This window comes from Hesperophylax consimilis, chromosome 30 (assembly GCF_061612785.1).
Source record: "Hesperophylax consimilis isolate HC1 chromosome 30, BYU_Hcon_1.0, whole genome shotgun sequence".
Taxonomy (NCBI): Eukaryota; Metazoa; Arthropoda; class Insecta; order Trichoptera; family Limnephilidae; genus Hesperophylax; species Hesperophylax consimilis.
The window spans coordinates 9,278,225-9,295,622 of NC_142865.1; the positions used below are offsets into that span (position 1 = coordinate 9,278,225).

Sequence of the window (17,398 nt, forward strand, 5' to 3'; positions counted from 1 at the left end):
AACTACTATCTTTAAACTATGGCGTCCCTCAAGGAAGTGTACTGGGACCGATCCTATTCATTATCTATATCAACGATTTAACTAACCTTACCATTAAAGGAAACATAATCAGTTTTGCTGATGATACTGTTTTATTATTTCAAGAAGAAAATTGGACGGATACATTTAATGAGGCTGAAAAGGGGCTTAGTGCACTTCAAAATTGGCTTAAAATCAACTCGCTTACCCTTAATATAAGCAAAACAAAATATATAACATTTTCAATAAACGCAAGGAGCCAACCAATAAAATCACTAGAACTAAAACTACACGAATGCCATGGAAATAATATACAATGTTACTGCCCCGTCATCGAAAAAACACAAAACATAAAATATCTCGGAGTAATAATCGACGAAAATCTTAGATGGGACCTACACATCAAAGGTATTACGGAAAAACTCACAAGCCTTATATATTTCTTTAAAAATCTAAGAAACGTATTAAATAAAAAGGATATGAAAAAGGTCTACTACGCATTATGTCATTCTCGAATTGAATATGGAATCATAGGATGGGGATCTGCTACACATACGTACCTACACAACCTGAATACGATTCAAAAAGGAATCATAAAGACCATATTGAAAGTACCAATTAGAACGCCTTCAATTGAAATATTCAATTCCTTTGACGTACCAAATGTACAGCAAATATATGCCAAAAATATATTATTGAAGCTCTTCAAAAATAACAAATCCTCTACTAGACTGTGTATGCATAACACTAGATCGAACAAAAATGATATAAAAAATATTCCAAGTTATAAAACCACATTCGGACAAAGAAACTATACATACTTTGCAACAAAACTCCATAACATCCTTCCCCAAGACATAAAACTAATAAAAAATCCTAATGAATACAAATCATTAATAAAAATATGGCTGAAAGAGGTCAATGAAAAAACCCTAATGAAAACACTAAAAACGATATAGAAGACACTAAAAACGACATAGAAGACAAATAAACCATATTTAAATAACTTTAGTCCGCCTCGGCACAGGACCCCCTAGTGAGGAGGACTAAGAAATACAATATTTTATACTTAATTTCACCATTATATTTTGTATGTAACAATTATTTTATATAGTCGCTAAAATTAAAAAAAAAAAAAAAAAAAAAAAAAAAAAGTTTTTTTTTTCATTGAAAAATTCGAGAGATCTAATGAATGTTATGATATCAATAGTAATTTAAGATAAATAGCAAATGTAAATCATGCATGCAGTGTTTTTTTTTTCAAAATTGTATATTCTCCAAGCTTAAATTTTCTAATAAAAGTGTGTTTATCTGATTTGACCTGCCAGGTAAATCTGTCAAAAACTTAAACAATACAAACACACCTTTCAATTATAGAATTTTTTTATTTTTATAGTAATAAAATACCTGGTACCTAATTTATCGCTTGTTTGATCAATCAGTTCCACTTTCAAAAATGACACTAGGATTTCGTTGCGCGGGAGTATTTCACATAACGCAACAACATCGCAATTATTAACATTGAGAACTTTTTGAAATCTTCTGTTTTTTTCGTGTACTTGAGTGACCCTGTACCTTAATTTATATTATTTATAAACTATGCACATGTATAATAACCGTCTTACCTCATAAATTCTTCAAAATATTGTGTATTACCAGCGTGTTTGCAGATTGCGATAAGTATAAGCACCATTATGCGTTTTATCGTTGAAATTTCTAGGAATTTTTTCTCTCGAACTCTTTCGGGCGACCGCAACTATTTCCGCTATGCACATTCACCTCTTTATTATCTGCATACGTAGGTAAACCATAAGAAGCGAGTTATGCAGTCCGCGGCGGAGTTCTGACGCCAACCCTGACGTGTGGCAGTGAGCCAACGAGATGTCAAAAGGAATATTAGAAATCTGGTCTAATCATGTATGACTGAATTACGAAGAAGTTGATAAGTATGCGTAATGAATAAGATACAGAAAGGGACGTTTAGTTGTTTTGGACAAGTACAAAATATAATATTACTTTCTTTAATAACGTTACGTTTTGTGTCTCGGTTTTTTTTTCAGATAGATCTTTGTTTTTCAAATATTTTTTTTCTTATCGAACACTAGAATTATACAAAACAAACAATAAAGGGTCTTGCCTTATTTTTTAACAGGTAATTGGGTATTTCAAAGCTCCATCGGTCATTATGACATTCTAGCTGAAAATAGGAATACGATGGCACTATCAAGCGAATCAAATATTTTCTGATTTTGTCAACATTCGGATTTAGGTACAGTTACGTAATATGTGGTTTCGTATTTGGCTAGTTGTATGTTGTCAGTGTTTTTGTTGTTGTTATGTACAGATTCTTCATAATTTGACTTCCAATTGTTTATGGAAACCATTTGTTAAAAATTAAAAATTTCTGGAAATCAATGTTTGACTACGCTGAGAAAACTTACTGATTTATTTAAATATTGTTAATTTATTAACACTCTGGTCGAATTATTTGTTTTTATGTTAAAAACGGGACTGCATGCATTTAACGAATGAATTGTCAAAGTCCTTAACAAAGTATCAGTTAAAAGCGAATATTTTATGAGGACGTCGGAACACGTGTTCCTACAAATACTGATATTAATATTGACATACTGATATTGTCGCAATTCGTCATGATATTTACTAGGAAAAGAACACGTGTTATCGATTTATTCTGAATGCACAATGTTTTATCAGTAAATTATTGGATGCTGTCACTTTTTTTAACTGGATCATTTTTCTGTGTGTATTTCAATGTTTCTTATATTAAATATATAATAATAACAGTCAACCTACATTGTTTAAATATTAGATTATTTTGTAACTGCAGTAGGCAAGAATCCCTAGATTTTTTTGTAACTGCAGTAGACAAGAATCTCTAGATTTGTTTGTAACTGCAGTAGGCAAGAATCTGTAGATTTTTTTGTAACTGCAGTACGCAAGAATCTGTAGATTTTTTTGTAACTGCGTAGGCAAGAATCTTTAGATTTTTTTAGTTGTAAATTGTTTTTTACGCAAATCGGATTACACCACTGGTATCATAAATTTGTGCTGTAAACAAACGTATGGATTTTTTATCCTGCTTGGATCTGTTTACAAGAAATATACTGCATTCATCTGTCGGCGGAAAATCGAAACTCTGTAAATTACTTCCAAGACAATTGTGTAGATGGGGTAAGATAATAAACTTTATAGATTATATTGTAGCGCAGACTTGATCATATTATTTTGAATCAGTTTACCTCTGCCCTGCACTTTTTTTTACTTGCAAAACAGAAGTAAATGATTTTTTGAAACTTAATTATTTAACTTCAAAGTAACAAACAAATGAGTAGAAGAGAGGAACACAGCTCCCATGCTTTTTGGTAGTTTGTCAATTTAATACTTCTCTGAATAGTATTAAAAAAAACGGATTTTGATAGACTTTTCACTATCATTTAGAGAATTTCTCCCGGAAAGTTTACATATATATAATAATAATAAATGAATGTTATATTTATAGAAGGTATAATACTTCCGTTAATAACAATCCGAAATTCCACTGAGACTGCTGATTTATTAACTTCCTGTTAAAAACTTGATAGCACGCCATTTCCTAACAAATTATCAGTAAGTTCAGAATATGTTGGAATACGTGTTCTTGTAACTACGCTTATCGTAATAAATACATTAGAGATGTTCCGACTAGTCGGCGACTAGTCGGTAAAGCCGACTATCCGGCCACTATTGTAGTCGTCGATTAGTCGGCGACTAATCGGCAAAGAGCGCCGACTATCCGGCTTCTTACGTTGTATGTATTTCTCAATAATATGAATGCGGGGGAACTACATGAAATAAAAACCTTGATTATATATATATATATATATTTTTTTATAATCAGTCTTATACATTAAAAAATGTAAAGCAATCATTCCTTTGGTAATCAGTTTTTAAAATTACTTGCTTGTAAAGAAAACATAATTATGACATTTATTTAACAAAATTAGTACCTATCCTAATTAACATAAAAAACAACATAATATCTTCTTATCTTCAATGAACATTTATAAGTATTTCTTATTATTAAAATAAAAAGTAGATTTTTTAAATTAACAAACTCAGTTATATGTATTAAAGCAAGATTGTATGTTCAAGATGCACAGTAATATATGTATAAATTATATATATATATATATCCAAAAATTCTAAACATGAACTGTTTGATAAAAACAAAAAAAATGAAAAAAAAAATTTCTTATAACCATACCTACATAATCTAATCAAATCAAAGTCACAATTGTGACAACCAAAAATATCATAATCTCCTTATATTTTTTATAACTTACTTATATTTTTAAATTAAGGGTAAATTATGATGTAAGAAGACTAAAGCGTCTGCTCTTTCTGGTAGCAATCGATTTATTTTTGTTTCATATATGTTTCCGGCCTCTGAGAACAGCTTCTCACTGTAAACAGAACTTGCGTGACAGCAGAGGTACACTTTGGCCATGCGCGACATTTCAGGGTACCTAGAACTATCCCCGAAACCGTAATCGGCTTAGCCGACTAGTCGGTCTTATTACAACCGACTAATCGGCTAGTCGGCTAGTCGGCGAAAGTCATAATCGGCACATCTCTAAAATACATATAATGACGAAATGCGAAAATATTATAATTTTTATGAACACGTGTTCAGACATCCTCATAACATTCGTGTTTCACTGGGTTCCATGATAACTCAACACAGTGACAATTCAACACACCTTTAAAAAGTGACATAAAGTCATTAAAAACTATGAAAAAAAAAAAAATTAACCTAACCTAACCTACTTAACCCAGTTAATAAAGTTTTTGTTTCATCACTTTCCATGACTTTATATAACTTTTTAAAGATGTAATGAATTATCATTTTGATGATTTATCCGGTCACCGTTTCACTGATAGTTTTTTAGGTAATCTGTCAATTCAATAAGGGCTACAGTCCCGTTTTAACAGGAATTCGACTAATTTGACCAGATTTTTTAATGAATCTTTAATCTTTAAATATTATAAAACACTGTTACACTCCGCGTCTGTCTTTTTGTGCGCTTAGTTCTTCTATGCAACGGAGTTTGATGGGGTTTTCACTATCATTTATAGAATTTCTTCCGTAATGCTTACACTCTTATATTCACTCGTAGAGGCCCTGAAAATAATTATTTTTCTCAAGGCCTGTGACAATTTTGGTCTCTCTCAACCGCCACGCCCCAGAAACCCGGGCACCCCTGCCAAGTCACCAAACGTAGCGCATCACTTGGGAGCGACCTATGCCACAGGTGTTAGGCCCTGAAAACAATTATTTTTTTAAGGCCTATGACAGTTTTTGTCTCTCTCAACCGCCACGCCCCAGGAACCCGGGCATCCCTGCTAAGTCACCAAACGTAGCGCATCACTTGGGAGCGACCTATGGCACAAGGTGTTGGTTATCCAATAAATGGTTCCTGGGGCGGCGGTCCCCATACCTTGTGGCTAATACATGAGTCATCATAATATTTGATCTCCCCAAGTCAAACTCTTCACCAGGTAACAAATATCTGTTCACTTTGAACACCTGTCAAAATCTAATAAAAACAATATGTACGTTTATATCAATTTGTATATTCACACGTACGTCAAAAGTGCGCATCCATAACTTTAACAAAAATAACGCATGACTCTTCGAATGCGTACTCTTTTACTTGTTATTAAACTCTCCAAACCTTGTAGTACTGTATATTAAATTTATAAAAAGGGCATTACCATTTACTCCGTAAAGTATTTTGCTAAGTTAAAATGATTTGTTCATGTTACTAGTTGGTGAGATTGCTTGGTTACTATTTGTAGAATTAGTTGGGTGCGGCTGTGTTTATGATATTGAAGTCAGTATTATAAGAATTGCGCTGCGTGTAGGTCGTGCGCAGAGGCGTATTTTCGTCGTGTGCGCAGTACTATCGCGATTGTTAAGTGTCCCTTTCTTGGTGTGATTCGTTACACCACTGTGTCTTGTGGTCAGTTTTGTGCAAAAGTGTTGTTTTGTGGATTTTGCATCGTTTTGTGGTTGGTTTTTAGTGAAGTTTTCTCATAAGGATGTCGGAATCTTCAAAATGTCGCAAATTTTGAATTAATTATTTCGCACTTATGATTATTTATATTTTTACTACACACACACACACATATATATATATTTTATAATAAGTACAATTTTTTCTACTAACATTGATTTTATTGCAGGTATTTGAGAGAAGCGATTTTTTCGTATTAAGACAATGATTTGTGGAACTTTATGTTACCTGCATACCCTACTTACAACGGGAAAAGAAAGTGGAAGGTTAGAGATTACCTGGCTATTTAGGTTCTAGTCAGACTAGAATTTTAAAAAACGAGCATTAACATTTTTTTAAATATAGATTTTGGTTACGTTATTTGTATGTTTCGATGTAAGCGCTCGATTTTTTTTTAATTTTATGACTAAATTACAAAACATTGACTTTTCTCTACTTTGTATAAATATAATATGCATGTATTATATATTTATAAACCTTGTGAAAACCCTAGAAAAATCCGTTGCGTAGTTTAGAAGAACTAAGCGCACAAACAGACAGATGCGGAAAACGACTTTATTTTATACTATAGAGATTTACATTAAATGAATTAAATTGTAAAAACCAGTATTTACAAGGTTATATAATTAATTTTATGTCAAAATCAATGAGTAATGCTCATATAGAGGTAGGAACATTAGAAAAAATACTTTTAAAGATTACATAGTAATAATGTATGGTCAATCTTTTTAAGACAACCACATTTTATCACGTTTTAATTTATTCTTATCTTGGGATTGATAAGGAGTAAAAACATATTCACACATCGAAATACAATTAACTGGAGAAATAATCATAAAATGTCGCATTAAAAATATGGACTCACATGTAAATTAAGAGGAAGCTACAAGCCAAAAATGTGTATATTCTTGGTATACCTTATATCGTAGGGGTAATAGGCATTAAAATTCCAATTTCGATTTCAAGCAAAAAACTGGTTTTTATTTATTTTGTAAATAATTTTATAAGAAAGCAAAAAAGTTAATCAAGTGAAACTGTCACAGATAATCTTAGCTATAAAACTGTATTTTTTAGAAGTTGTTTCCTTTACGCGTTCATACATTTCTGTTGAAAAAATATTTTTTGTAGTAGTTTGCATTTATATTTTTTATTCAATAATTTATTTTTTTATTTGTATTTTACTCAAGCGAAGCGATAGGAAAACCTTCAATTTATCTAAAGCATATTTTTGGTATTCATAATGTAACGTTATAAAGATTAATCAAAATAGTGATTTGGCATTAAGTAAGTAGGTAAAAATATTATTTGTAATTAAGTATCTACATACGATTACTCACTAAACCGATTTAAATCCACGTAATTTTTGTATCTTGCTTTATCACCGGTGATAATTCAAAAAACAATTTAGCCTTGTGATAATGTTGATTTTCCTTTTAAAATTGATTTACGATTAGTTTGAACTAAAGGCATTCAACAATAAAGCAATCCGATATCAATTAATTAATGATTTCATTATTTATGATCTCTTTTGATTTTAATTACGTTTAGCGAGTGCATATGTTAAAACAAAAAGAAAATTTGTTTTTCTTCGAGGCTCCAATATAAACATTCAAAAAGAAAAAGAAGATTACTGAAGATGGCTTTAAAGTACACACATTATCAACTTATTATTATTATTCTTACCCCCATATTAAGTTATGCTACAGGGAATGCCATGTTATTTTTAGAAATAATTATTGAATTCATTACTGGATTTTAGCATCCCCCAAGGGACGGACATTGGACCTATTTTGTTGATAATGCAAAAAATCTAAAAATATAAAAATTCAACTTGCGTATGCTTATGCTCTCAAAAGTTGAAAAGTAGTCGAAGGATATCGCTGAAAATTTCGAAGTTTGTTCTTGTTAGTGCCAGGAGTGTTTAGAGAGTGGTTTGAATGCTAAAAGAAGTCGGGGACGCCCAAGGAATATTTAACGTTATATCTCTGCACCGGAATGAGATACGGAGTCGAATTAAAGAAGATGTAATGTATGCAGTATATACAGTAGTGAATGGTGGAAGAAGTCAGAGACGCTCGAGAAAGATATTATCAATACCAAGAATTTCGGGGTCCACTAGTTGTATATACGAATGCTAGAGGGAGCGCGCTAATATATTAAAAAAAACGATTATAATTCATAGGCCTAAGCGACTGTTTTGAAAATATTTTATATAACACTCTTGAAACGGTGAATTCTTTTATGCCTGTTAAATAACAGAACCAAATGTGTTTTTTGAACAAATTTTAAATATAACACCGTACAGTTACCTCAATGAAATTTACAGGGTAAACAAATGTTTAAATTCTATAAGTTTAATTCTCTATATATAATGTAATTTCATAACCACACTCCCAATCTGATTCAATTGCCTCGTTTTGAAAACATAATATCTTTAAGAGAAAATTTGGTCCTTGCAGACCAATAAAAGTTGAAAAGCATTCCTTCTTACAGTATTTTGACGGCGTATAATGCACTTTTTTGATAAAATGTTTTCTTAAACATATTTTTGGAACCAATAATTTTGGTTTCGGTGTCATTTTTAACATTCACACAGCCGGTCTAGACTTTTTTGGTCGATAATTCTCTTCCTTTTAACTATTCCACAGCCAAGTGGGGGAGTAGGTAGTTCCCAAAATTACTATCTTTATTATATTAGCTTAAATACTTAATATATCATTTTAGTATTTTACGTATTCCTGCGCAAATACATAAGTTACCATTAATAATTGACTGAATAATTGGGATTTCTATAGTTTAAAAGCCCATAAGACAGAAAAATGCATGGGGTCGTCGGAAGACCTCCTTGGTTGACGTTTGGTTTTACATCTTGGCCTGTCAAGAGTTAAAGAAAACAAATTACATTACTAAGGAAGAGTTGTTTCGGAGAGTTTGAACAATTCATCAAATTTCAACGTTCAATTTCGGTTTTTGTGAAAGTCCTATTCAAGTTATGTTTTTGTATCATTATAGGCTAGTTGCTTGACAGAAATTAAATAATAACAGGCCTTGAAAAAAAAATTCAGAGATCTTCAAAATTAACTTTAAAAATTGAAGAATTGTTCAAACTCTTCGAAACAACCCATCATTAGTAATCTATCAGGACATCCTTACTTAAAGGAAAATCCGTCAGATGTTCCTGTTTAATCGCTTTGCTACTTCAGTAAACCCTTCACCTTTCCCCTCTTCTTGTGTTTCCTGCTTAGCATCGATGCCCTTGACCTACGAAAAAACATTGTATCTTTCCAAATGGCCTTGCACGTGCCAATCTGAAATCGCCCACCTTTTATCACTTGTTTTATTATCACGACTGCTTACCCCTTCGGGTAAACACTGTTTACATCAGTTAAATCGACAGCGTTTATTTATTTACATTCACCTTGTGCTAGATATATCGAATCTTGTTCTGAAATACTACTTATCTTACGGTAAAATCACCCATACATACTACCAACGATCTCCTATTATTTATCTAAGAAAATACGTGCCTAGTTATTAGTTAGTGTTACGAAAATTTAACATAAATACTGTATAAGTTACAATTTGAAGGCATTATCAGATGTTTCCCGTATTTATTCTATCCTCACACGTAATATTTATGAAACGAAATTTGCAACCAGCAAAACATCAACGCATTTTGTATTTTTTAAATTTTATTTTGATTATTGTTCTTCTTCTTTCAATGCGGTATATTCAAATAATCTCTTTCTACGGCCCCATTATAACCCGCTTCAAAACATCGTCCAACCTTCAGAAGATTTAGGTTGATTGTACACAGTTCAGACAAGGGAGCCCTTGTAAGATATCACATACAACAAGCTTGAGACGAGACAATACCATAAAATAAAACCAGAACCAGAAACGACATAAGTGAAGCAGTCGTGCACAAAAATATGCGACGCGCGGCTCTTGTGTATTGGACAGACATGCAGTTGAATTTGCCCTATCAAATCTATAAAATAAAGTGGGAATCTTAACGACATAAGTGATGAAGTCGTGTAAAAGAATATTCGACGCGCGGCCTCGTGCAGTGGACGGACCTACGGTCTTCTTTGCCCTAGCAGACCTATAAAATCGATATTTCCGTGGGGTTTCTTTTAAAATCATAAATGTTTCTAGACGAATCCCTCGGGAAGTTACTAATTCATCGTCCAGAAAAAATCTGGTGCTCGCAGCTAATTTTATAGTTTAAAAACGTTTTATAAATTTTCAAACCGTTTTACATGAAATATTTGAAAGGTAAGGTCCTGTTTTTATTAATCTTAAATATAAATAACTTACATCCTTAGGGATCCCTCTAGAAACATTTGAGAATTTAGTAATACGTTCATTAGAATTAGTTAAAATGTGAGCGGCGCGCAAATCCCCGTTATTAGAGTCTTATGTCGCCTGAAACTAACGAGAGAGTCTGACTGGAGAGGTCAAAAGGTCTCCCTCACGAGATTTGTTTTGTTCTGTTTCATGTTTCTTTTTGATTTGTTCTTTAATTTTTGTATTTTCCGATTTTATGTCCGGGTTAAATCTTCCCCATAGGAAAAACTAAACCCTTCCACTCACTTTTCCACAAATGATCATCTAGTCAATCAACATTGTGCAAGTGCATTATATAAGCAAAATAAATACAAAACAATACAAGAACAACACGTCAACTCACCAAATATCAAATGGGAAAATAATTCACCGACTCCAGATATTTTCCTATCAGAGGGTTCGGCTCGGTAGAACTCCTAACAGGTCCTATAAATCCTACTGATCCCTCCACATAAATATTTTAAAAATCTTTCGTTATCCTACATGTATTCAAAATGACCGAATTGTTTCATCTTTATGTATAATTTTTTTGATAGATCTAATACGCCTAAATTTGTGTTAAAAAAAACTGCAAGCAAGCCATCCATCATTGAACGAACAACATTTTCGGCTCTTAATTATGGCAGGAATTAAAAACGTATCAATAAGTTATCTTTATTTCCCAATACATCCAATGTAACTTGATCTATATCAGGAGCATACAGGAGAAAAATAGAAAGATTTTTTTTTTTTTTTTTTTTTTATTAATTGTTATTAAGTTTAATTTGTAGAACTCCATTTTATTTTTTTATTTTTTATATATACAATAATATTATTATTGGGTTTATAAAAACAGTTTATTTTTAAACAAGTTCTGCTGTGTAATTATTATTACGCGTGACAGCTGTTTCGCCCTCTGAAGGCATTATCAAACTGTGGGTAGCCCACTTACAGACGATACATTTATATTATTTCTAGCTAGGTATTTTAATTTCATTTACTGATTTCTTAATTGATTTCTAAGTAAAATATTAAAAATTATTAATGGTTATTACCCCAGCAAAGTTTCCCCAATTAGTGTAATGTTTAAATTTGACTGAATGTCTTTATGTTAGTTATTCCCAAACGATGACTCATAGGGTTATTTTAATAGCATAATTAAGTACTTCATAGTGCACTCATATTTGCATTAGGTTTGAAGATATCTAGTAGGGGTGAACGAATTATATTTGTTTGTTCATTAATTAGAATAGCTTTTGGATTATTAGAGTTTTTGTTAATTTCTAACTGCTCTAAAAGATTCAGTTTACGGCCTTTATTTTGTACGTGTAACGGAGTTGGTTTATTATTATCATTAAGTGAGTGATTTTCATCTAGGAGATGTTTGGCAAATTGAGATTGTATTTTATTATTATTTTTAAAAGATCTTATATGTTCTTTAAACCTAGTGTTAAAGGACCGGCCCGTTTGTCCAACATAAACAGCGTTGCATTCGTCACACTGGAGTTTATAAATGCCACTATTTTGTAATTTGAGTACCTTACTTTTTGAGTTTTTAAGAGATGATCCTAAGTTGTTATTTGTGCGGAAGGCAATATCTAAACCACACTTTTTGAGGACTTTGGCAATTTTATTAGATGTCTGTCCGATGAATTCTAAACACCCGAATTTATTATTCGTCTTATTATTAGTCGTTGGGTAAATTAATTTAAGGTTATTTTTGTGTTTGTTATTATTAATTATTTTTTCAATGTCTCTACCCTTGAAGCCATTATTTTTAGCAATAGTTAGGATTGTATTTTTTTCCTTCTCGTATGCTTTCTTGTCGAGTGGGATATTCGTAAGCCTATGTACCATTGAGTGGTAGGCAGATAATTTATGTGACCATGGGTGTAAAGATTTATAATTAATGGTCGTATCTGTAAACGTAGGCTTACGGAAAATTTCAAACGTATGTTTATTATTTTCTCTACCGATGGTTAGGTCTAAAAAATTAATTTTATTATTACACTCTCTTTCAACCGTAAAGCAGATTTTACGGTTGATGGAGTTAGCAAATGTGACAAAAAGATCTAATTGTCTGTTGGTACCTTTCCAACAGACCAAAATGTCGTCAACATAACGAACATAGTATATTATGTGTTTGCTAAAGATTGAATTTAAAATTTGTTTTTCAATGTAATCCATGAATATTTCTGCAAGAAGTGGACTGAGGGGCGATCCCATTGGTAATCCGTCGTTTTGTTGATAGAATTTATCATTAAACTCAAAGTAGTTAGTTTCAACACAAATTTTAAATAGATCGAATAAGTCTTTTTTAGTAACTGGGTTTATATTAGATTCGTCTAAAATATCTTCAATGATTTTAAGGCATTCTTGAATAGGGATATTGCTAAAGAGACTGACCACGTCTAAAGATATGAACTGGCAATTGTGCGGTAGATCAATGTTTTTTATTTTATTTACAAGTTCGAGAGAATTTTTAACGCTATGTTTTGGGTAGAATTTAGTATGTTGTTTGAAAAGAAAGTTAAGTTTTTTGGCGAGTATTGTCGTTGGGGCGTTTATAAAAGAAACAACGGGACGTATGGGGATATTATCCTTGTGAATTTTAGGTTGTCCGTATAATGCAGGAGCCCTTGGATTCATCACCATTGCACTTCTTCTAGCGAATTTATTTGGGAATATTGATTGGCAATTATTTATTAGGTTGCGCACGTTTACTGAAATTTTGTCCGTTGGGTCCTTTTTTAAGATTTCAAAGTCTTCTGGTTTTAGGAATGCTTCTACTTTATTTAAGTAATCAATTTTGTTTAATATAACGACGGAATTTCCCTTATCCGCTTTAGTAATTGTGAGGTCGCTATTTTTAATTTTGGCTTTAATATCATTTAAAATTTCCGTTTCTTTTATATTGAATTTATTTTTATTTTTACTGGTTGATTTCCGAGAAGGAAAAATTGATGATTACGAGAAGGAAAAAAATACAATCCTAACTATTGCTAAAAATAATGGCTTCAAGGGTAGAGACATTGAAAAAATAATTAATAATAACAAACACAAAAATAACCTTAAATTAATTTACCCAACGACTAATAATAAGACGAATAATAAATTCGGGTGTTTAGAATTCATCGGACAGACATCTAATAAAATTGCCAAAGTCCTCAAAAAGTGTGGTTTAGATATTGCCTTCCGCACAAATAACAACTTAGGATCATCTCTTAAAAACTCAAAAAGTAAGGTACTCAAATTACAAAATAGTGGCATTTATAAACTCCAGTGTGACGAATGCAACGCTGTTTATGTTGGACAAACGGGCCGGTCCTTTAACACTAGGTTTAAAGAACATATAAGATCTTTTAAAAATAATAATAAAATACAATCTCAATTTGCCAAACATCTCCTAGATGAAAATCACTCACTTAATGATAATAATAAACCAACTCCGTTACACGTACAAAATAAAGGCCGTAAACTGAATCTTTTAGAGCAGTTAGAAATTAACAAAAACTCTAATAATCCAAAAGCTATTCTAATTAATGAACAAACAAATATAATTCGTTCACCCCTACTAGATATCTTCAAACCTAATGCAAATATGAGTGCACTATGAAGTACTTAATTATGCTATTAAAATAACCCTATGAGTCATCGTTTGGGAATAACTAACATAAAGACATTCAGTCAAATTTAAACATTACACTAATTGGGGAAACTTTGCTGGGGTAATAACCATTAATAATTTTTAATATTTTACTTAGAAATCAATTAAGAAATCAGTAAATGAAATTAAAATACCTAGCTAGAAATAATATAAATGTATCGTCTGTAAGTGGGCTACCCACAGTTTGATAATGCCTTCAGAGGGCGAAACAGCTGTCACGCGTAATAATAATTACACAGCAGAACTTGTTTAAAAATAAACTGTTTTTATAAACCCAATAATAATATTATTGTATATATAAAAAATAAAAAAAATAGAAAGATATCCCGAACTATGTATCGTCACGTATATTTTATTGACCGTACAGAAAATTATTGTATGGTATTATAATCTTATCGCTGAGCACCTACCTCGAATAGCTTTTATCGCAGACGATGTTGATAAATGGAATACACTTTTGACTTATCTCCCGCGAATGATATCGCAATTTATTATACCATGATAGAATACCTGGAATCGACGATAATAAAATAATAACATTGATGTTTTTCACGCAAATTAAGATCAATTTTTGCGAAACGACGATTATCATTTTCATCGAAGGCTCAAAGTGCAAAATACTTCTATGTATTTCTTGGAAAAATCAAATGCATAAACATTGAATTGCCTTGTTTTTATCCGTATTAACCCCTAAATCCTCTGACATTTTGTACTTCTCATATGTGAACTGTTAGAATGCAGATTGCCAAGTTATTCTCAGTTAGGGAGGTATTATTTAACATCATAAAAAAACTTATATTCTTTTGTATTACGGTGAGATAAATATATGATTTAAGTAGTCTTAGAAAGAGGCAACACCACGCTTTGTATTTTCATCTAAAAGTTTACAATTCACTTTCAAACGTTTGTATCATATTTAAAAATGTCAACGACCGTAAATTCTGCACGTTTGCGAAAGATTTGTCAAAGTTTGAGTTTTTTTTTACTAATGTTTTTTTATATATGAAACACAAAAGAGAAGTGACAGTAACCGTTTTAATTATATGTTTGTGTTATTAAATATATTTTTTTTAGTTTCGTATTAAGTGGTCTTTCTACAGTTACAAGTACTCAATTTAGTGAATCATTATTTTAAAAACAGTATTTCATTATGGTATTAAATCAAAAACAATAAATCTATTTCAAAATTAAGTTCATCCGGGAATATTTACAAATAAATGCAAAATACCTAACAATATATAAATATGTTATACCATCTGTGAAAAATCCAACTTGAGGGGAATTATTTCCGACATTGGGTGATTTTTTTCCACACTCGTTCACTTGATATCATCACCAAACATAACTAATTCCATTTGATGCAATTCTTAGTAGAAGGGCGCTTCTGATTGTATCTTCAACTCTTGTGTTTAATTAAAATGTGTTTGATAAAAAATACACAATATATATTTCCTATTTTATTTTCTCACGTCAGTATATGATGCCCCGCAATTATAGGCCAGAACCGGTGTTTACAACTTTTCTTGGGATCCGAAATGATGTTGTCTATGAACTGAGATTGAACGATATATTTCTTTATACACTGAAGCATCCCGTATTCTAGACATGTTCATAAATAATACATACTACAACGGCCACTGTGAGATCATAAACAATCCGTATTCTGTTAATTCTCTATCGTCGGGACTGAGAACTGTTTTACTTGTACATGCAACAGTGCTTTGTTGGCAGTACCTACATACATCTATCAAAAGCAACTTTTGATCGGATTATAAAACTGCTTGCCAAAATCTGTTACCTATTTTCTAAAATTGAACAATGTAGTTTTATACATATTATAGTTTTTGGTTGTTGTTAACATGCGGTTTTTATTATTATATTAAAACACAAATAACTTTGTTTACATCACTTTAATATATATATAACCTCTACATGTTTCACGAACAATGTTCACCTCATAAGGAAAAGTCAAAAATTAAATATAGATTACAATTGAACAGTGGAAGAAGTGGGGTGGGGTAAGAGTGGGCGGAGTTTTTCAGAATTGGGAATTACAATATTGTTAGACGGGAAAGACCAGTTTAGTGGGAAAATATTTAAAAATGTGTTTATAAAAAAAAAATTTGCTTATTAATTAAGTCTTATTTTTTATTTACATGTAATTTCTAAAATTTCTAAATTATTTATTTGCGAAGCTTTATATCCTGTGTGCATTATTTTAAAACCTGAGTTTTTATCAAATGTGTGATCGTTATTTAAAAGATGATCTGCAAACTCAGATTCACAATTTCCGTTTAGAGCCCTGATATGTTCTTTAGTTCCAGCTTCAATGTTTCTATTGATCCTACCTATGTAAAAAAATTGCAATCATTGCAATTGAGTTTATAAACTCCTGATTTTTTAGTTAGATTATCGCTATCTTTATTATTAAGAATATATTTCTTCATTTTGTTTTTTTTTTTTAATGTGATACACAAGTGTTCTAGCTGCTCGCAGATGCCAAATACAGTGAGGAGTATGGCATCCCCCAATTGTGATATGTTATACGGTTGAAGTGAGTGAGGAGTGGAAATAAGTGGCAGGCATTTAAAAAAAATATTTATACCGCACAATAGTTTCATCTGCTTCCAACCGTCTTGATTCAGTGAGACTATGGCATCCCCCAATTGGGGTATGCTGTGAGACTGAAGTTAGCAGGGAAGGGAAGGAGATGGGGTAGAGAAAGCACCTGGCTATTCAGATCTCTTCAGAATGGATGGTCTTTCACTGGGGCGATACTGAAATACGTTCCACTCTGAAACGTACAGCAAATATACTCTTTGGATGATAGAGAATATTTTATATTAAGATCTGGTCGCTAAACACGGTTAATAATTTCAACACTTCCATTTTGAATGTTGGTTTTAAAATTTCACTAGGATGATAATTATCGAATATCTACCATTTAGAAAGACATGGTATGATCGAGTTGATCATTGACATTGCATGATAAATTGAGTCGGACAATTAAAAAAAGAACTCGCCAATTGTTTTATTTGAATTCGAAATACAAAATTCACAAAACTGATACATAAAAGAATTTTAAAAATGAACTCGCCCAAGTATGTTTGAATTTGAGATATCTACAGAATTTTCCCAATTGATAATCCAAATGTTTTTCAAATAAAATTGTATACATGGACATACACAAACATAAAACAAGGATGTGCAATGAAATCAGGCTACCAAAAAAGAACAAGGCCAATACTCAGAATAGTATACTATATAAAGGGATGAAATACTATAACGCGCTGCCGGAAAACCTAAA

General features: G+C 31.5%; 1 protein-coding gene across 7 annotated transcripts in view; it reads left to right on the forward strand.

Annotated features, from left to right (window-relative positions):
- LOC149409601 (rho guanine nucleotide exchange factor 12-like) overlaps positions 1–17,398 on the forward strand; it is a 268,488-nt gene that overhangs the window by 111,595 nt on the left and 139,495 nt on the right. For 2 of the 7 annotated variants that reach the window (XM_089649575.1, XM_089649577.1), the window contains exon 1: positions 5,892–6,090. The exons of 2 other annotated variants lie outside the window; for them this stretch is intronic. The gene's annotated coding sequence lies outside the window, so the exon portion shown is untranslated. Of the gene's footprint in view, positions 1–5,891; positions 6,091–17,398 lie in introns of those variants that run through there. 3 more of the 7 variants (XM_089649573.1, XM_089649574.1, XM_089649572.1) reach the window with 2 other exon arrangements.